The sequence below is a fragment of the Hylaeus volcanicus genome, chromosome 6 (assembly GCF_026283585.1).
Source record: "Hylaeus volcanicus isolate JK05 chromosome 6, UHH_iyHylVolc1.0_haploid, whole genome shotgun sequence".
Taxonomy (NCBI): Eukaryota; Metazoa; Arthropoda; class Insecta; order Hymenoptera; family Colletidae; genus Hylaeus; species Hylaeus volcanicus.
Genome location: NC_071981.1, coordinates 19,135,041 through 19,156,991, shown reverse-complemented (window position 1 = coordinate 19,156,991; position 21,951 = coordinate 19,135,041). Strand labels below are relative to the sequence as shown.

Below are 21,951 nucleotides of genomic sequence, written 5' to 3'. Positions count from 1 at the left end.
TTATTATCCCTAATTTCTTTTCTCATATGTATCATGAATGTTTGGATCGTGTTCAACACTCTGAAAAATTAGGTCAGGTTTCGCAATTCAATGTACAAAAGAATGACAATGCCTGGTGTCTGCCACTTTAGAAGCACAAATCATTAATCGTAAATAAACGTTATGATGATTGTTAAATGTTATGTGTATGAATATCATACATAGTAATAAAAACAGTATTTAAATATAAATTACACCCATCCCCGAGATAGACGTTTGTTGAAATAAATCCATATAAAGTTTACATAAGTTTTTTTTGTTAAGAGCATACGTGTAAATGTATAAATAAAATTCTATGCTGCTATACGTTAATGCAATTCTCAATTTTATATAATAAACGAAGTTCGAGATTATGCTATTTTAATTTCAACATGAAAATAGTTCAAACTTTGCAATTTGCGCCATTGTTCCCCCAATTCAAAGCTGGCGTACTCAACAGGTATTTTTCAGAAACTAATCTCGGAAACAAATAGCAAACAATTTAGGATAAAAGGTATATATTTGAATTTAGCGCCATTTTTATTCAAATTAATAGCTATCTAGTGGTGAATAGGGCGAACTAATTTTCGGAGTTTGGTCAGCGCCTCTATCGGGAAAACGCCCAAGTTTGTCCTTAATAGTTCCTATTTTCACGTCTAGATAGCGCCATTTACACTGTTTTTTTCACCGACAATTAATGTCAGTAATTACCATCTAAAAGCGCCATCCAGCGGTGAAGAAAGGAACTATTGAAGACAAACTTGAGCGTTTTCTCGAAAGAAACGCTGACCATACTCCGAAAATTAGTTCGGCCTTTTTACCGCTAGATGGCGTCTATTAAACGCGCGAAATTCAAATTAGTTATGTACAAAAAGTAATTTCTTTTAACATTTATCAGATACTTATTAAATAACCATGGGTACGATTAACCGTGTAATAGGTGGTTACTAAGTCGAATGAATTAATTTGAATATTTTTGTATATAATTTATATCATATAACGGAAGAATGAAGTCTCGATTTAAACTGTGTCTTTAATGAAGACTCTATCGACTGAAGAAATCGGGACGAAATGACTGATGACGTTACCGTCACATAAAATGAGTGACGCGGATTGTAGAATGACTCCCAGCCCATAAACAAATTCATATTTAAAGTAATCTGTAATTCAAATGAATCATTGGTTCGAAAGCAGTAGGAACAAATTTTCCTGTAAATTACAATCGACCATACGCCCCTTTTTAAATTATTAACGACAGCTCCAGATAAGAGGGCCTTTTCTGATAATGTAAAATTAGCCACTGCGCGTTGAATGCTGCATGATTTATCTGTGAAAGTATTACGGTAGTAGAATTATTGCTTATGTTCTTGGTGATATTGCGTTGATAATGCTTCAACATTTTGCTTTGGTTCACTTTTCATCCCTTGTCGCTTATTTTATCGATCAGGCTTCGTCTTGTTCATACTAAAGCGCGTTTAACAAAAACTTAGGGGAACTTATATCAGGGGGTAGTCACTTCCTATAAATTTTTGAACGAGGAGACTTGCTTTTATACCGCGCGTACGGAGTCCAGATCAATATCGACTATGCGAGCACATAAAAGAAGATAGTCGGTTTGATTAATCGCACGGTGTTGTAAACCATCGATTCTCGAGCTTATCGTACAGTTGCAACTAATTCGTAACAAAATTAATACCATCTATTTCTTCGTATTTATTTATTTTACATGTTTTATTTCTCACAATACTTGTTAAATTTTGCGTTAGAAAAATGCTCAAATACCATGGAATAACTGAATATAATTGCATGCAGCGTTTGGTAAATTAAATAAAAAGGTTTATTGCAAAAGCAAATGGACGAACCAGTAATCCTCGAAACACGTGGCTTAGAATCGAATCGCAGAACCGACACAACAAGATATCACGAATGTTTTCGACGAAAATCCCAAGGGATCGAAGCAAATGTATTCATTCGCAACAAAACCCATCGAAGTTGGAACAAAATCGATCGAGTAAAGTATTACTTTCCAACGTCGACGAGAGTTTCCAACTCTGGAGAATTGGGTGTGTAAGATTTATGAAGATACTCCTTTTTGAATAAAGATTTCACGCCAGAACGTTCAAACTTTGTAATTTTTTTTACTGAAACTGACCGTATTAATGTAATTCACGGATTAATTTATCAATCGAACTCTCTCTCTCTCGAGAGAGTCCTTTTGAACCTGACCCTCAAAATGACCGCTCGAGAATATTCGAAACAATAGATCCACTTCGCGTCAATTTTAAACACAGCAGACTCTTCCTTGACATCAATTTTCTATCACCTTCGCTGATTTCACCGTTGCACCATCTACATTGTCTCGACGAATAATGACACAGTTTCAAGTCACTCCAATTTATCGATGTGATTCGTCATTCTCCTGCACTACATGCGAACTAAAGAAAAATGAAAACGTTAAACAGATATTGTTTTATCGAAATTTGTTTAAATTCTATACATTATTTTATGAAGTTAAGCGACACCTGAAAAATGGAAAATCATTATTTCGTGCATACATTTTTTCATGAAATTCCGCGAAGTTGTGATACGATTAAAAACAAGTTTCTTCGAATGTTCCACTCGGAAATGGAACAAAGGCGCGTTACCTTTGTACGTGCTGTAATCTTTGATTAAAATCTGCGGAACAGGGCTACAATAGAATTGACGTGGATATTTCATATTTGCAAATACCAGCGTGACACCGTGAAAGCGTGAAATGTAGTGCAAAGTGCAATAATGCAAGGTTACATAAACCTAGCTACGTTGTAATAAAAAAAAGTATTATACAAGTAACAAACGAAAAATCGATTAATAAATAAAAATTGCATGCCCATTTAAATTTCGATATATTTACAATTTAACGTTTTTCGTTCTTTCCATCCAATTTATAGCAACGCCGACCAACGAAACACGCGAGTATTATGAAATTCACCGTTAATTTAAGTTTATCTTATCTCTAGGAAAATACAGTTTCCTAAGGTCGTTCCATGGACTGGGTAAAAAAAAGAAAAATGTTAAATAGTTGAGAAATATTTAATTTGTTTTTGAAACAATAGAGACGCCTTTCGGAATTGATTTTTTTTGTTCCACGGTGAAAAGTCGCCGACGTGTGGATGACGTGGCGTTCAACGCGTTAATATTCAGTTTTCCTGTAACGTTGTAACACCGAGGCTGGTATCGAACATTTTTACGTCAAACTCCACGAAATCCCGATCTCTCGTAATCGTCCGAGCAACGTGTTTTTCTCGGTTCGTCGAGCATTTACAAATTCACAGAAACAAAAATCCTTGCATTCCTGCGATTAATTATCGACCATCGGTCGCGTCGATTTATACGTACGTGTATTTTAAAAATGTTAAAATAAACGTATCAGCGAACGAAGGAAATTTCGAATGTCACGCAACGGTTTTCGCGCGAGAGGCAACTTTTTTTTTAATACAAACTGGCGTCGAGGAACAATTAAATTGCAGGCACGACACGATAACGTGTAGTTAGGAAACATTTTCGAGTGACAATTGTAACCGTGTACAGCACACAAATGCGAGGACAAAGTTCAGTTTTTTATACTCTGTCGAAAAATACCAACACGGACAATTTTTTCCGTTTCCCGATTTATGAATAAATCGAGTTTCGTATAATATCGAGTATTATCCAAAATTGGCTACAGTCGAGTACATAAGGTACTTTGAGTGCAAAGGGTTAACATCGCTGTCAGAGGCTTGTGATCGACAAGGGGTACTCACCGCGCATACGTGGACGCCGTAGCCACGCAAGAATCCGCGGGCACTGATTGGTAGACGCCAAGACCGCACGTTTGTGTGAAGCCGTTCGCCTCTTCAGTCTCGCGGTGAGCGTCGTGCAGCGCGTATCGATATGTTCTCGAAAGTGGTTTGATCGTGCTACGTAGTCCTCGAGTGACTGAAATTTTCCGCGGACTCGAAAATTACCTGTCGAGTGCGCGTGACAGCCGAGACGTAAGTGACGCTTCCTACAGAAAAAAATAGAATCCGCGATATCAATTTATTCCCACCCAGTGATAACGAACGTTCGACGATCGATTCCCCGTTTTTGACAGAGCCAACAGTCAGTTCGAGCCAACATATCGTTCGACAAAGAAAACGAACGTTGTTTATACTCGGTCAATGCCAATGATTCGTTTACGTCTAACAGAGTTTCATTTATGAACGGTTCGCGATCGACCATGGATTTCAATTTTTACTTACCTTTACGTTTGTTCCCGCCTTTCGGAGAGAGTTTTCAACTTCAGAGGGAAAGATGAAACGATCAGTCTGCTGAACGAGAGTGGTTAAAGGAAATTTAACGTTAAAGTACTGTTTGGAGCGAGGAAAAGTTATCGGAGGGAGCGTTTGTTGTAACTCCTTTGTTTTCACGGTATCGTTTTTTGGTGCAAAAACGATTTGCATTGTTATTGCAATATCAGTGGTGTAGTTTTTTTTCCAAGATTACTTTCTACGCTTGGCACATTACTCGTAATCGTATCCAGTCTGGCTTTTCTCTCTGCGGTCTCGTTAAATTGGAAATTCACTTTTTTTTTTTTTTTTGAAGTACCCAGGGGAAAACACTATTTTCGCAAAACATTATCGTCGAAACGTACGTCGTTAAGTAACAGCAATCATTTTCAGTTCTATTGTTTAGCTAATGTCCCACTTGAAGATAAAATAAAATTCAGCGGTGACTCACAAAGTTAAGTACACTCGTACTTTAACAATGTACGAAGAAGATAAATTTCGATTTAAATAAGCCTAACGTAGTCTCTTGATTGAATTAAGTAAATATTGTTCATCGCTTCGAAGAGCGATCGCGTCGTCTTTTCTTTCCAGAAGAAATTGTTGGCGCTGGTAACGTCGTTAGAACGAGACTCCTTCCCTCCACGAGGAGTTGTTAGTTTGAAATTCAACGCTTGGTTACTCGGACGAGTAGGATTGACAATCAGTCGTGCAATTTCGTTCAATTCATTCCGTCGGCTGCGAGTAACTTCTCCAATAATTAACCTCTTTATTTGTCGAGCTTCTCTGTACATCTTCTTTCCAACGACTCGCGATGAATTTATGAAACAGATCGAAACAGAAAAATTCACGGATAACGGTGCAATCGTAGGGCTTAAGATGGATAAAATTTCATTCGATTGACAGATCATTTGCTCACTGCGAAATAACACGTTTATCGGACGTATCGTGAACATATCTTCGAAAACCGATAAACAAGCACGACTAATCGAGACACCTGCGTGTATTCGGCAATTATCGAATACAACTAATTCTTTTAATAGAGGATCATTCGTAATTGGTTTATTAGGGGTAAACGTATCTAACGATCCACAACGAACGATCAATTATTGTTCGTCAATCGCTCCACCCACTGCAACGCGTCTGTTTCTAAACGCCCAGCTCTTGTTTCCATAAACTTGATTACCGTCGTCGCGAAATTAATCCGCGTTGCAATGCATCAAAACTGCGAGATCCGCCTCGAGTACTGGAGCGATGCACACCGGAACCGAGTAATAGAATTCGAGACAAAAATCGAGATCCATCTGCAGATGTCAAAGAGTTAGAATTTATTTACAGTAATAAAGGAAACGTAGGGTCACTAGAACGAACTGTTTCGGGGTAACACGCCTGGTGTATCGGACTACGTTCCCCTCTAGTTCACGCTCCGATCCGAGTCCTCCCCCTGTAAGGTGTAGACTCTTTCTGAATAGGTCGCTAGTTAAAGTGTTAGGATACCCTCTCTGTGAACGCACAAAAAACAGCATATTTTCAATAATTTTTTTCTCAGGAAATATTGCATAAAATTGAACGAATGTTTTTTCCCCTCGAAGGTATGATTAACGAAAGTAAATAAAAAATTTTCTATTTGGTAAAAAATATTTCGTCATTTATTTACAAAATAATATGCATGTGCGCAAAAGAAAAAAGTTATCCGTTGGCGCAGGTGATTTTGGCTCTCCTGGTAATCTGAAACAGAAAATCGAAAAAATTTATTAAACTATGTCGTCGCACCTATCGTCGGAACCTCCAAGTAGTTGATATTTTGATGTTTATTTACAATTTCACCCGATTTACGGTACAAAAAAAAAAAGTGTTTTCTTTCTCTCTTTCACAAGAACCGCTGGCATTTTGTTCATTTTCGATGAAATAAATAAGTGGAGGTTCCGACGCCTTAACCAGTGATAGGCAAAACCCTAGGCTTCGAATAAATCTGAGGTTTGCTGATACGTTCGTCTCGTTTCCTCTTTTGAACGTTTCCCAAAGAAGGAAACGAGACACAAACACATCGGCAAACTTCAGATTTATTCGAAGACTAGGGTTTCGCCCATCTCTGGTGTTAACACGTTGATTGCCAGACTAGCACCAACGAGAATGCGTCTCCTTGGTATAATTATAATTTTTTGACTTAACAATTGGTAGCTAAATAATCGCATCTGGACTTTTTTTTTTTTGTTTTTGTTTAACGTTTCGTCCTCGCGTGACGTATTTCGTGGATCTTTAAACTTTAGACCACCGTCACTCACGTATGAATGACGTGGCGATCAACGTGTTAAAGGGGCGGATATTTCGTAGATCGCGGCGGACATCAGGAAGAGACATAACTCCAACGCGAGTGTCGGGAGAACGCGTCGTCATGGGCAACCTGTATTGTGGCCCGCGGGTGTAGTGCCAACGCGTAATCGAGGGGGAGAGAAAGAGGGAGAGAGTGAAAGAGACAGAGACAGACCAGACACAAAAAGAGCGAGAGAAAGAGAGAGAGGGAGAGAGAAGGGACGAGAGTAGAAGGAAAAGAGAACGAGTGAAGGGGGAGAGAAAAATAAAGGAAGACAGAACGTGGACAAGCGTGACCAGCAAGCTTCGAAAGGCTACTCTCTCGCGGCCAGGAGGAAGAGGGACGAGTGGAAGCGGGACGGAGAGGATAATGCGGACTCTTTGCTTCCGCCTTGATCAACAGGACGTTCGGATCTACTCGTAGTAAGTAGAGAAACTGTATCTTTCGCGATAACGCGCAAGACAAAACGAAAAGCTACTGTATACCTTATTATTATTATTGTATACCTGTCGACGTGACAGCAACGATTCCAAGAGTCTTTAAAACGGAGCAGAGGGTGGTATTGTCGATCCTCGGTTATCGTAGTTGCACAGAGGCGAGACGGGTTCCTTGGCGTCGGTATGAAGGGTTAAAAATAAGACGTGGAAACTGCGAGGGCAATCGACCGCGAAACTTAACCGCGAGTATCCCTCGAAGAAAGAAAACTGGATGGCCGTGTAAGCGGTCCCGACTTATTCAAGGATCGGTTTCAGCAGGGTCTAGTCTCTCTAGTCGGTCAATAGAAAGTATAATACGGGTCGTGACAAGTCCTATAAACCGTTATAACTCGAGTTGTTCATTCGGGCACCTACTTACGTCTCCTTCGCGATCGATGAGGATTATTAAAGTATATTGCACGCCGCGTAGTTCTGAAACCCGTTCACTTTTCGGTTGGAAACAACAATAATCTTCGTCTATTAGAGTACCTCGTGAAAGAGTGAAACGATAATGGCGTGGCTCGCCATATCTCCATGCGGAATTGCATCGATTTCGTTGGACTTGAACGGGGTACGAAAGGGAAAACAAATCGGAAAGAGGAAATTGAGTTGTATAATAGTACATCGAGCTTAACTTAAATAACGTTGAGTAGGTGAATCATGTACAGCACGCAGGAAAATTAGGTTTGGGCTAGTAGTTCGAATTTAATCGAAGCAACGCTATCGAAAACAATTGTCGTTTCGTTGAATCGCATAGAATGCGATATTTTACACGGGGATGAGCTGAAAGCAAATTGGACTTGTTTGAAATAATTCTTGTCAACGTCGAGCCAATTAAGTAACGAGCACCGACTTCGACTAATTTCGAATGTTCAGACTCGCGGAGTCACGAAATAGCCAAAAGTAACCGGTTCGGAGAGTCTTATTACTGAAACACCGCAGGAAGAAAATCGTCAAATTAGCGTAATTGGATTTGGCGTGGTTCTGCTTTGAATGGTTCGTTAGGAAAATGCGGGAGAGATTTTATCAACGTAGCAATTTTCCATCACGAAGCATGACTACTACTGTGTCGATGTTGACTATTACTCGAAAAAAAATTATATAAAAATCTTCTCCGTGTTTTTTTAGCAACCACGTCGCGTCGCGCGTGGAAATTTATTTAATCCTAATCGATGCATGGAGAACAACGGCGAATTTTAGCGACCTTTTAATTTCGACGAAACGAAACTTCCGCGAATCCTTAGGATACCGCTGAAAACTTAGAGCGACAAAGCTCATTACATAATGTTAATCTGGAAGTGGATTAGTTTAATGGAGTCAGGGGCGCACCGGAAAACATGGATTTATAATTATGATATGGACATTTCTACGTTTCGTTGTTTTGCCTTGGATCAGACATTATAAAAGTTTTTAGTAAACACAAAATACTATGCCTGTATGTATAGTTGCGAATCGGTGAGTTAATTTAACAAGATTTCTATGTTAATTCTCACGTGTCGGATTCTGCTTCTCGTATTCGTTGACCGGTTCCAAAACTTACGGTATGTATGCGTACCTGTACGTAGGAAGAAAGTTAAATATATGCAGTTACACACGGAGAGTACCGTTTTAATCTTCGCTGATAAATATCTTCGCCGTGCTCAACGAATTCGAGATTTGGACCGACAAACAGCGTGGATCCTTCTTTTAAAACATCCTAGCATTTCAATAATTTACGCTTTATTTCAGTCGATACCCAAGTAACTTTAATCTCGTTCGAATCGGTGATCATTTAAACTTGTGAAAATCTTGAACGAGCCGAGTGCTGTTATTATTCTAATAGCATGTAATACGCTAAACAATAAGACGTTCCTCAACCGAGGTTTTTCAGCCTAACAATTTTTCTCACAGCGCAATTCAAGTTCCGGGAACATAATAAGAAATTAGGAAAATTATTCTCTGAATTGTACGCTGTTTTGTTCAGCCGCTCTTATGATTCCACGATAAGGATGCCCTTTTCAGGACTAAATTAAGTCACAGACTTCAAAGGCTACAGCTTAGAGTCCTCCGCCAAGTGAAGGGATTCCAGAGGGTTATTTGAGGCAATTTATTTAAATTTTATTATACATTTTTCGCATTCTCGGACAAAGCAAACGTTTGAAAATATTATTGAAGGCCTTGCAGTAGCGCAGGGATTTACGATATCTTAATTCGGCCCTGGTCCCTTCCCTTTCATTCTTTCTCGTAGCCAGTACCTTAAGCTGGTACGTGTTTCCGTCGTATTTTCTTCTGGCATACCTTCGCGTACACACGTTCCCACGTCACGCGTGACACCTCTCGATGACCTACGCAATACGCGACCCGCGCCATTATAATTTTTCATTTCTGATCCCATAGGTCATTCGGTTCTCCCTAGTCGAATCGCAACGATAAACAACAACCTGCATGCCACGAACTTTCTGGACGACCCGATACTTTTATTCGATCTCGTCGTTGATCGATAAAAAAAGAAATGTCAAGAAGGCATCGACTGCATTAAAGATCACTACGGGATCGTTGACTCGTATCTCCCTTTGCCATGTCATTTCAATAAGTAGCACGATTCTTGCAGACAAAGAGCAACGAGCAGTGCAACTTGTGCAACAGCATTAAATGTCAGGTCAAGAGACTGGCTCCGTTGGCCGGATTACGGTTTCAGCTTGTGCACGTATACTGTATTTCACTGTAAACGCTTTGGCGCACCTACGTCTCCGCCATTCCCTGCCCTTGGATTACCGTTGCTCGTGCGAGGAGCTTGTACGATATGAATGAAACTTAACGGCAGAGTTTAGCAAATTTTATTCCGAATAAAGAATAAGAGTCTCAAATTTATTCGCGAGAGTTAACGCGAATGCATTCTTCAGTCGTTCACCCTGCAGCGTGCGACGTCGTGCTGTACGTGGGAGGGCAGCGTTTGTTCTTATTCCCGCGACACTGAAAAACATGTACCGCGTAGAATTTCGTTTGGAGTATTATTAGTTTAAAATATGCGCCAGTCACGCTAAGTATACGTCACTGGGGCTAATAATCGTGTAACAAATCATCGAGCTGGAAGGTTTCATGTTTAATTCATCGAAACGTTTCCATGTTAAGCATTTCCAAGCTTCGACTAAATTCCAATAGACGATGGATGCGAAATTTCACGTAGACGCGATGTTCCAGCTATGCAATCCCGAGGAGACTGCGCTCCGTTTACGATTCGCGTTGCATTTACTCCATAATGGCGCACAACAAACATTTACTATCGGCGCACCCAGCTCTGACATTTTCTATGGAATCGTCTCTGCGCATTACCTAACGTATCCTTATTGTTTCCCAGGATCGAAGATTCCGCTGCATAGGGTGTTCGTATAATTATGCAATTCTCCGTGCAATTGCACGTTTGCGGGCTCAGCACACGTGGCGACGCTCGCGAATAAATTACCATTAAGAAACGCCGCGATGTTAGCGAATAATGAAGCAACGCTGAGAGAGAATTTTCGTGTAATTCGCTGTGCGACGAATGTTATTTTAAAATTTAATAACGAACAAAGATACCGCATGGCAAGTAGGGCCACGGAAGACTTTTGATATAGACAAACAACTAGATAGACGAATAAATATTTATTTATTCGCTATGTCGTGGTACGTGTGTGGTATTTGCAAAGTATTCGCAAAGCGATATGCAGATAATGCAGTCAACAGTCGCGCGGTTGTTCGTATGCACTGATAAAACAGTTTTACACCAATAATTATTTACATAACTGATACAAATTATTGTAGCGTACACAAGCATAGTTCGCAGTAACGAACAAAAATTGCTTTCCTCGAATGCAATAATTGCCGAGTTCCTCTTCCTTGTGATTCTATGTGCTCCCCCATTCAAAATTGGAGCAGTTCGGTGAAATGATTTCTCCGTTCTTGAGCTAGTCGACACGGGTTTGGAAAGTGGCAAACGTTTTCTCGATAATCGCCGAGACCTCGACTCATCGGTGCTTCGAGGTTTAATGAGATTTAACAGCAGCCAAGGTGCAAACGTCACGACGGCCGCGATGATAAGATAAGGCCAGTAAAACAGTTTAAGTCGCGCGTCAGCGGTGATTCGATTCTCCATCGATGCGAATTTTGCATGGAAATACGAAGCGAGTCGAGGAGAAGAATTTTTTTTCACCTAATCTCAAAGAGCAGAGATACGCGTATTAGTAAACAATTAAAATATTTTATATCGAAATTAGTTCGTTGTTACATCGAATTGTCTTTTTCAATCTCGGTAGCTCGCGACAATAGCACTCTGCTAAGCGAGACGTTGAAGATGATTTCGTAATTCTCTAGCTAGCCAGTGCCAATGATGTACATAGATGGTAAACGGCTCTCCAATTGAACTCTCGCTTTGTGTTTCGGTCATGTTCCATGGCACATATTACGTGTCGACATCGTATGCACGTATTAAGGAGAAATCGGAAGCGTCTATTTTCGATCGCGCGTCGAGCACGTCCGGCAATTCTCTGCGTTAGAAACGTATGTACGATTCGAAAAGATTCCATTGCGAGCCATCAGACGTACCTAGGGGCCTTTAACTCGTTTCTCGTTGTCACTCTCGGTCGAGTGAATTCGAGTGGCCCTTATCTCGGCCACGCATTACCGATAATGCCACTGAATAATAGTAATCGATCCTTATCTGACCGATTAATCGGGCCGAGATAATTACGAAATCGATTCGAACCTATCAGTTGCGCGCCATAGTCTCCTGGAACAGGTATTTATCTTGGCCAGTAATTGGCAATACTCTTATCTAGATAAATGGAGACGAACGATAAAGTGAAATTATTAAATGTTCAAATAGAACATCTATCGGGGGTGACCTGAAATAAATTTCCACCCCTATTTAGTATTTGACAAGTGAAATCGTGGCTTTAGGTGTCTCACAATTAGAGGCGTTGACCACTTCGTTCTGAGAGAGGGCAACAGGGTGACAACCGACCTAGAATCTGCGCACCGACTGTTTGCGTGATGAATATCAACAAGTCTGCCTTAAATAACCGTGTATCCACACGAACGACGATCAATGAAAGTATATTCGGCGCTAGCGTTGATTTGATTCCATTTACAATATTTTGGATAGCGTTGCACTTAAACAGTTAACAACCGTACAAACTGCATCGAAATAATATAATGGGACCAGCTAAATTCTATTTATTTAAACTATCGATAGCTGGTTTCGTTAATCGACAGGAAATTAACGCGTATTTGAAATGTCGACACTTGCGAATGGAATACGCGTCCCGCAGCCATTTATGTTCTCACTTTGAAATTAAATACGTTTCCAGGGACCGAGTGGCTTTTCAGTCGGTTCGTTTGACCACCAGGATTCATTTTTCTAGAGTTACACAGACTCTCCGTACGCGTTTATAGTAGATTTTATTGTGTCACCGTCGTCCCTGAGTATCGAATTGCCGATGGCGATTCCATTTCTCGCAGCCACAATTAGACCAAATAATGGATATTGGAACAGAAATAATAGACCTCGACGAGATCGGTTACAGTGGTCACTTGTGTTTTATTTTTTACGATCAAATTCAAAATCGTATATATGTACAGTCAGGTCCATAAGTGTTCGTACCCTCTATATCTATTGAAAAAATTTGCCTGAATTAAATTATAGGTTCCTATCCAAATAAATCTTTCATTATAAATGTATAATATGAATATGTATTAGCCAGGTCGCTTTGAAACTTCGTAGTTACGCACACTTTAAGTTTCGGAAGTTGGAAGATAAATGGGAAAACCTGGTTGTTGGGTCTCGCATTAATAAATCAACCAATCACAGTAAATTATGCCGTATGCGAGAGCTGAGAATGACATTTTCAAGTTTAATAGATTGCTCGAATTTGCATTCGCGGTCTACCACTTCTGTTTGCCGAAGAAAATTGTCCATCGTCCATCTTGAATTTCTTACGCGTTGTGCAAGGTACTTTTTCGGTATAAATTGTTGTTTTGCCCGAAACAAATTTAACGGCTTCAGCGCGAACGTTCATTTCAATTAAATTACTTTCAAATAAATTCGTTAAGCAAAATCTCGTTTTACATAAAATCACATTGTGCGCGATAATTCCATAGAAATGCGATTTTCGTGTGCAACGTCACGAATACTCAACGTTTTACCAATGCACATTTGTTTGACAATACGCATGCAAATGTAGTGTCGGGACCACAATTAATGCCATTCTTTGCGCGAGCTTCAATGTATGCAACGTTTTTGCATATCGTAACAATCGAATCGCGGCTTTCGTATATTCGAATTCATCGTGATTTCTTCTCTCCATTGTTCTCATTCGGTTGATTTCATAAAAAAAGAAATCTGCTCGCTTAAATCACCTTAGAACCACGCCCGTACTCGACAGACAGAAGCAGATAATAATTGTAACAACCCCGATAATAAACAGCTTCGAATGACGTAAGCGATTAAGATTAAACTCCACTCGCCTATTTCGTCTAAACTTGAACTGCTCTCCTCCAATCGCACACAATAGTCTCGACCTCGCCTACGGTAACGCGCGAACGGTTGAGTTATTATTTTTTTTTTTTTTGTCGCGTAACGAGCGTGCTTTTGTACTAATTAACAACGATACAGTTGTAACAGTCGGAGGGTCGTGAGCGCATCGAGGATCCATGATTACAAAGATTTATCAGTCATGACATATCTGATCGCGGTTGCAGACAGACAACGCGTTCAATCGGACAACTGGTAACCGTGGAAATATTCTTGGTACAATTTCCACAGGATCACACCGCCCCGTTACGTTGCCTGCTCCCAGACAACAATAACAATAGAACCTTCTCACCGTATGAATAATTCTTGGCGCGCGGCGCCGTTTTGCAATCGCCCTCGCGCGACAAAACCGGCGTTCCTCCTGGCACAATGCGCCCGTCAGACTTCGAACGAGACGCCGTTATTACCGTGCACGGGGAAAAAAAGGGAAAGTGATGAAATTATGAATGCCCAGGGAATTCCTAATGAAAAAAGTCGTGAATCATCCGCGCAGGAGACTGGAATCGCGTTGTGCATTGCTAACCTAGAGTCGCAGCCGCTCGCGCTCGTTCGGGTCGCGTTTCATCGAGATTGGTCGATGTATCGAGCGTTGCAAAATCAAATTTGAACGTGTACAATATTCGAGAGAAGGCGAGGGAGTCAACGACATCTTGGCCGATAACGAGGGTAATAAAGATAAAAGACGTTGAAAAAGTTACGTAACACAAAAGCCAGATAAGTTTTATGCAGTTGTAGCATATAGCACACACTAAATGAAGGTGTCTCGGGGATGTGCTTGTCACTTCTTAATTGCCACGAGTAGCCAGGGGTATGTTCCCGATTTGTCAAAGTGTAAAGGCACATCCGAGACTGTGTTTTGCAACGAAGACTGTGATACCAGGTGATTGCGGTGAATTTACGATGCGATCAAAATTACACGTATGTCGCGGAGTCGGTTCTCTGTGACAATATTGTTGTCCTTTACGCAATCGTTTCAGATTCTGTAATCCCTGACAGGCTAGGCATCATCGAGACGATTATTGTCACTGAGTAGTATGTCCTAGCCTCTTCTCCATCCATATGATAGATCACGAATATTCTCCATCATGAAGCGTGATTAGCATGTCAACGTTGAAGAATCGTTGAAGAATATTAGACTTGATCGCTCTTTTCAATGTTCACCCCCTATTGAGTCTCGTTAACTTTCACCTGCCACCTACATACTTTAAGAGAAATCCATTTTTTCGCTGTCTAACTTACGAAAGTAAGTACGAGTGCAATCCAACTAATCGCATTGTTTTCGCTGTCGACAGAATCGATCAAATTTCGCTTGAAGTTTTTCTAGCAATTGGCTGGATCGATTATGCGACAAGTAACAAGCGTTTGAGTCGAGAAGTAGAGGGTCGAGTGGACGCTTAGGTTTGCGTAACGGTTACCAGAAAAGAAGGACGCTAATTGTAAGAAAACACCTGTAGATTTGGACACGTGATGACGCAGCACGAACGCTTGACAAGCTGAAGAGAGTAGCACGATTCCTAGTCCGTCAACGAGTCATTTCCAAATACTTGAGCTATCATCCATCTATTTGTAGCTCGGCCCTTGCTTAATTCGTGTATAAATAGACGCTGCTGCGATTTTAGAATTTTCCAAGCCTACATCTGACATCCTCCGTTTCCAAGATGGCGTCCCTAGTTCGGAAGCCTTTGGCAGGTATTGTGGAACGAAAGAAAGACCAGTTCCCACTTAAGAGGAATGTGATAGATACTACGAGTAAGGGGAATGTTGTCGGTATCGAGTAGTCTCCGCTTAATTGCAGGCCTTATTAAACACTGACTAACAAGTCGTTTGACCCAATAACACTCGCACTTCCTTTCAGGACAGTTCTTTCTTTTTCCTTCGAGATACGTGCGTCGAGAGTGTTGATTGGACGGCGAGATTCGAGGGAATATCCTGAAACGGCGCGGAAGCACTCGCGCGTGTAAACTAGTCCCGTGGTCATGGTTTTCCATTCGCAGTGTCAGTCTCGAAGCCGATGCTCGAGATGTAATTCACGGTATTTGCTTGGAAACGACTGCGTTCGCTGCGATAAATTGATCCACCGTGCTTTGTGTTCCTGATTTATGCGCGATCAATGGGATCGCGGAACTTGTAGCTGGCTGATAAAGTATCGCGTCTCCGCTGAATCGGCACCAGTTCCCGTATGGGGGTATCGATATTCAAACGGTGTGTCATTTCGCTGAATCGTCGGTATGCAACCGAGCGACGGAATTGTGTCACGTTCGATCGAATCGATCGTAACAATTGTATAACACCGAGGATCGAAAATGTTCGTTACGCGGAGCGCCTCTAGGTGTACATTTATCTGTTCGCACATCACCGGTGGCGTTAAAATGATGCGCATAACGCACAATACGACTTGCCTCGAAATCTATTTATGGTAACGTAAATTGGAGACGTTGTACATCCGACTGTACATCCAAGCGCGAGACTACTCGACGAGTAAACAATTAAATATTGTGTTCTTGTTTGATCGAAGTTGACGTGTGCCCTCACGTGCACGGTGAAACAACATCGTGGAGTCACGGTGGAAGAATTCGCCTCGCGTTATCCAGCGTTTGCCGCGAGCAAACAATCAAACCGGGACGTCGTCGTTCAGTGACAAATAGACTAGAAGTGTAATAGGACATCGTCGTTGAAAAAGGCGAGACAAGGCCGTGTGGTTCGTCATTGAATAATTGGACAGCGGTATCTACAACCGTAGCGATATATTTGTATTCATAGCCACGCTTCTCTGGTACATGCAATCCTCCTCATGAAATAATGGTTCGAAACGATTTCGAGCTTGAGGCTTTGCTGCCAACAACAACACCCTGTTAAAGAACTGTAGGAGTTCCGTTTTAAACATCGAAGGCGTCCTTGGAAAATTCGAGGGAAGTGGCACTCGCGATAAATGACTTACATTCAGCCTCTGATTACGTCACAATGAATCCATGCACCGGCACACCTTGCTGTCTCCTGTTTCGGTTGTATTTTGACGCATTGCGAAGCCTACTCTCGCGGCAACAAGGACGATCGATTTACACGTGACTTTAAAGGCAATCGATTAAACCTCTCGTTAGATAATCGTGCAATGATTCGATATACATACACGAGCTCCGCGTACTCTTTCGAAATCTGAAGGTAGCGATCGACAACGTAAAAGAAAGTACGAATTCGAATGAAAGTATGCTTCCATTACGACTACACGTAACAGCGTCAAGAAACAAGGAAGCTAAGTAGCTATCGCGCGCTCGATTGCCTTCGATTCAGTGATCAGACTATGGTTTCCCTGAATTTAACAGTCGCTCGGTTTTCTCGTGGATCGCTGACGGCATCATGCATTAGCAATCAGCTGTGCGCACCCTGCAATTTTCAGACGCATACCGTTGCTCTGCCTCGCCGAGAAAGAAGGTTTAGGAAGCATCAAAATTTCAGTCTTCGGGGCATTGTTCTGTTGGCTGGATCGTCGGAGGCTTTCGAAAAGCGCGGAAACCACACTGGCCTCGGACACGCACACGCTTCGTGCTTGAACATTCCACCGTGAAATAATAAGCAGTTTCTCAATTGAGCCGTTCACCGCGCAAATCGATTAACTCCACTTTTTGGAAAATCTTAAATTAATTGTCAAAGCACTTGGTATAGTCATAACTAGACTGCGGATTTTTATGGATTTATAGGAAATTTGCATACAAAATGCAAACAATATGCAAGAATATAAAAAGGATTGAAAGTAAAAGTTCATGTTATAATATTTGCAAAATAAAATAAATTCCTACTTAGGTTCAATTTTTGTAGACATGCTCGCAAAGATTTTATTTTGCATAAAGATCCGCAGTCTAGTCGTAACATTTTATATTTATTATCAGTATTTGTACAGGAAATACTCCGACGAACTTTCTTCCTTATAGGCCGCAAGTTAAAAGGTGCAGTTGCATTAAACAGGTGCATAGGCTCGCTTATAGAACAGTGAGGTCATAAGGACATAGGTCTTGTTGTACTATTCAACATTTTTCTCTACCGTTTGTTTCTATCTACGACGAAACAGGAAGTACGACCCGTCCCACTTGCGTGACTCACTCTGTATTTAGTAATCGGTTATTCACAGAAGACGATCCATGGCTGACTGTTAGCTGGGCCAATGTCTTGCACACTTCGAACGCGGTATGATTACAATAACAGAAAACGAACAATTTTCCGCGCGATATCATCATCAGCGAAACTTGAAACAAAGGAAAAATGTTGGATTTGAACAGCAATGTTCTTCCCATTATCAACGAGTGGAAGAGTCGAGACGTTGGCATTCCTAGATTAAATTTTACTCGCAATTTATTACACTTGTATAAAGTTTCCGTCAGGAATTTCAGAATATATCGATATACTAAATTTGAAAGTTGGTGGAAATTTGACCGAGAACCTTATAATATCCTCGCTGACCCTCGCGTTATCGTCGCCGTTATATCGCGCGCTTCTGTCCAATTTCTGTCGCAGTCCCCATTGTATCCCGGTTTTCTTGCTTGTCACTTTGTACGTCGTTCGTATAATAAAAGTGTTATTGCTACGAGCAAAAACCCGGAAGCTTTTGAGGTATTACGTGTTATCGTGAGCTGGAAGACTGCGGTACAATAACTAGTTTTATTATACGTAAAGTGCACCCGAGCATGCAGAAGTTCGCGCTTTTTGTCGGCCATTTTCGCGTTCGAGGCGAAATCTAAAAGACAAAGGACACGGCGCGTAATTACTATTGCTTGCGCCACAATCGATTTTCCGTACTCTTCTTATCTCTTGGCTTTCTTTTGTACTACCATCTGCTCCCACAAAAATAATATTTTCCATCGGTAACTTTTTTACTTTTTTTTTCTGCTTTTTCATAATATTTCTTTTCATTTCAATCCTAGATCGAGTTTACTAAATTACCATCGAGTGTTTCAACCTATGCGATGGCGGAAGTATTTTGTCACGCGAATATTTTCACATTCTATTTAAAATCCCGCTCGACGGCGATGTCCCGCAAGCCTGCGGGCGTCTTGGTGATAAAAGACGTTGGGAAAGTTAGTGGAGCATGTAGCCGCATCCCGTATCCGGGGAAATATCATGCCACGAACAACTGCGGCTTCTGGCGTGCAACGAACAACAATGGAACATCATTGTGGAACAGGTGGTCACGAGCCGTTGATCTCTGAACCGTCGCCTTTAGCGATGGGGATAACCCAGCTTAAGCCGCGACGAATTAACTACGAAAAGTATTTCCGATAAGAACGTAAATAGAAAGCCTTGCAAGTGTACATTTGTACAACGTTTCGATATAAGCGTTGCTTGTTGCAACGTTTCGACTCTTGAATTTAAGGAACTATATAGCGAGAAATTTCATCGTTCACTTTCTCCGTAGTTGCATAAACAATAGCGCCAACCTACGTTAACGGAATGCTTACTTTGGCTAGCGTAATACTCCTAAAACTAATAACGATACGTATCATCCACGGCTGCATTTATATAGATCGAAAGTGAAATTGTAGGGTAACACACAGACGCAGCCGCTTTCAAACTATTTAATCAACGTGAATCTTTATACTCTTAAAAATTTATGCGCAGCCGTAAACAGCTTTGTTTACGTTGGATCTAAGTATACGTATTAGAAACTAAACGTCTGGGTTGGCTGACGCGTGAGTATAATTATCTGAAATCAAAAAGCAACGAAGTTTTACGATTACGCACTAGCGGATATCGTTAAAAGTTTACTACCTTTTCCTCTATCTTTACTTTTCGATTCGTTGTATAGGTTTGAAGCTGAACGTTGGATCTTTCGTGCCACGTTCACGCCGAGGATGATGCTCGCGTTCCCCTGGAATACTTTTCCATCGCAGGAACGTGCTGCAACATTTTACTGTATCGTCTGGTAGCGAAGAGTCGCGAGGAAAACGGAGAAGCTAGCGTGCATGGGTTCAAAGTACTCGAAACCTCAATAGTTAATGAATCGCGAGACGGTAACGATTGATCCGTCGTCCATTGGACAGATCGTGAAATATTTACAACCGTCCTGTAGCCCCTCGACGCTGAAACCAGGCGAAAGTGTGCGCGCGGAATGCAGGAAAATTTACACGCTCGAGTTGCGCGAGCCCGGTCTTCCATGTGCAACAATGGGCCTTTAATTATCCGCGCCTCTATTAGCATGCAAATTAAGGAAGTCGAGTAACGCGATTCTATGGCTGCTATCCATGCAATAGGAGACGGAAATGAGAGGGGAGGAAGGGTCGCAAGATGGACGAAAAAGAGAGCGAAATGATCGATAGAACGGGAAAACACGAGCGGAGGATGAAGAAGCGTGGAATCGGTGGAGAAGAAAGAGAAATGAAGCGGAATAACGAGGAAGGTCGAGAGCGGTTGAAAGAGAAGAGAGAAAAGTGAACAGAACCCGGGGAAATGATTAGGTTTCCAGCGGGAAGGTGAGAAAGCGACGGTAATGGAAAGTCGAAGCATGGAACGGAGAGAAACGAGAGGAGATATTCCGAATGCTCGAGACACTGACGGATCGGCTGATCAAACTCCGATGTGTGTACCAACTTGATGAGACGAAGACACCTCGATTGCGATCCTCGAGGCTGTGTTTGGAGATACGATCGTCCGTGTTTGCAGTCTATTCGTAGAAAGGACGAAAGGGAATGGATGAAACAGAAAAGGGTTAATAAGAACAAAGACGAATGCATAAGAAGTGATTACGTTGCCTGTGACTACTGAAATAAGTAGATTCAGCGAGCAATGATCAGACGCCTCGAACGAGTCTTACTCAACATCGCGCGCGTGTTTCAAAATCGATTATCTGTGAAACAAAGGATCGTGCGAACACATTTTATTGTCTAGTCTCGGTTCGGTGTTTCGTTTAGAATGACCACATCGCCGTTTGTAGCAACAGCTACAAAGCGGAACAGAGGCCAATGTGTGTATACATTTTTTTTTTTTTTTCATTTTTGGATTCAGACAACCATGAAACTATGCTGTGTTACGTTGGATGACCGTCGGGAGAGTAAACGGGAGACGGAATTAAGTGAAAACAGCGCAGAAAAAGAATAATCGTAAACAGAACGGAAAGCACGGAGAAATTCGAGTAGACGAAGAAGAACGTCGTCGCGTGCGCAAAAGCCGAATAAAAAGGTAAAAGTGCGAGGCGTTCCGTGTTTTTACAACAAACAATAAATCGACGTGGCCTGCATATCGACACGCCATCGCGGCTATGAATGCAACTCTTCCTGGTGCATCGTGGACGCTATTCGGATAGAGTGCCAACGTTTCTCTTGGAATGGCATCTCTAGAATGCAATCGCTTCGACGCATTTCGTATTTCCTTAAACGCTACATTGTCTGATGGTAGTCTAACGATCTAATAACAACTTTATTTCGCCAACGTTACGTTTGCATACGTGTTGTACTAAATCACCCGACAAACGATACACCGAGGCAGAAAGTAAAATACAAAAGCGAAATCGCGTAACGTAGAAGGGTTCTAGACTGATAACTTTATATATATATAGTAATTTTAGTTAGGTTCGGAATGTTTGTCAAAAGAGAAAATAGCGATTTTCCGTAATTTCTATTCCAACGTGAATTCTGATGGAAACATATGTAACAAATTGAGCAAAAGTTCTCTCTTTGCTGCCTATTACGGTTAAGACGAGTCGATTAGGCATTACCATTATTACGTTTATCGTTCGCACGGAGAAAGTACCGTACTCCATTAGAGGTAAATTGGACGAAACTGGTTCATTAGAACGCGAAACTTTCCGCGGAAAAGTGTACATGTAAAAACCTAAAAGGCATCACGGTCGTTAATTTATCGCTCATATAGGAAACACGCGAGTTGGTAGTTTCGTTTCAAGTTGGCATCAACGTTTCTAAGTTAATATCGATCGACATTCGCACACCTCGAACCTTCCGTGTCGATATCATTCACGGGTACGTAAACTGTGTCTGTTTGTTGCGAGCGAATACGTTCCCCACGTTTATAAACTGCCCGCGACTTTAGGTCGCTCATTCTTTGGTAAACGAAATTTTTGTTACTTAACGCGGTTGACGATATACAGTCTTGGAAAGCTGTACCGGTGGCCTACGTATTTGAGCAGATTTGAATAATGTATGCATTTAGGACAACGATGTTACTTACGAAACACGCGCGCAACAAGATTAGTTCTCGCGGAAGAGAGGTTGGAAAATAATAGTTCAACTAGCGTTATCTTGCATCGCACGCGTAAGAAAAGCGTGTAATTAGGCAGCATTAAAGCGAGAACGAGGTGTCGCGATGGTG

General features: G+C 41.4%; 2 protein-coding genes across 5 annotated transcripts in view; one reads left to right on the top strand and one right to left on the bottom strand.

Moving 5' to 3' along the window:
- Positions 1–1,725: 1,725 nt before the first annotated feature.
- Positions 1,726–21,951, bottom strand: part of LOC128878592 (ATP-dependent (S)-NAD(P)H-hydrate dehydratase) — a 63,925-nt gene continuing 43,699 nt past the window's right edge. The window contains exons 2-5 of the transcript XR_008457442.1: positions 5,962–6,032; positions 4,281–5,806; positions 3,801–4,045; positions 1,726–2,453 (exon numbers count right to left, since the gene is read on the bottom strand). The gene's annotated coding sequence lies outside the window, so the exon portion shown is untranslated. The remainder of the gene's footprint in view (positions 2,454–3,800; positions 4,046–4,280; positions 5,807–5,961; positions 6,033–21,951) is intronic.
- Positions 3,893–21,951, top strand: part of LOC128878582 (mucin-5AC) — a 33,751-nt gene continuing 15,692 nt past the window's right edge. For 3 of the 4 annotated variants that reach the window (XM_054126873.1, XM_054126871.1, XM_054126874.1), the window contains exons 1-2: positions 3,893–4,031; positions 6,639–7,040. The gene's annotated coding sequence lies outside the window, so the exon portion shown is untranslated. Of the gene's footprint in view, positions 4,032–6,621; positions 7,041–21,951 lie in introns of all 4 variants that reach the window. The other variant, XM_054126872.1, reaches the window with a different exon arrangement.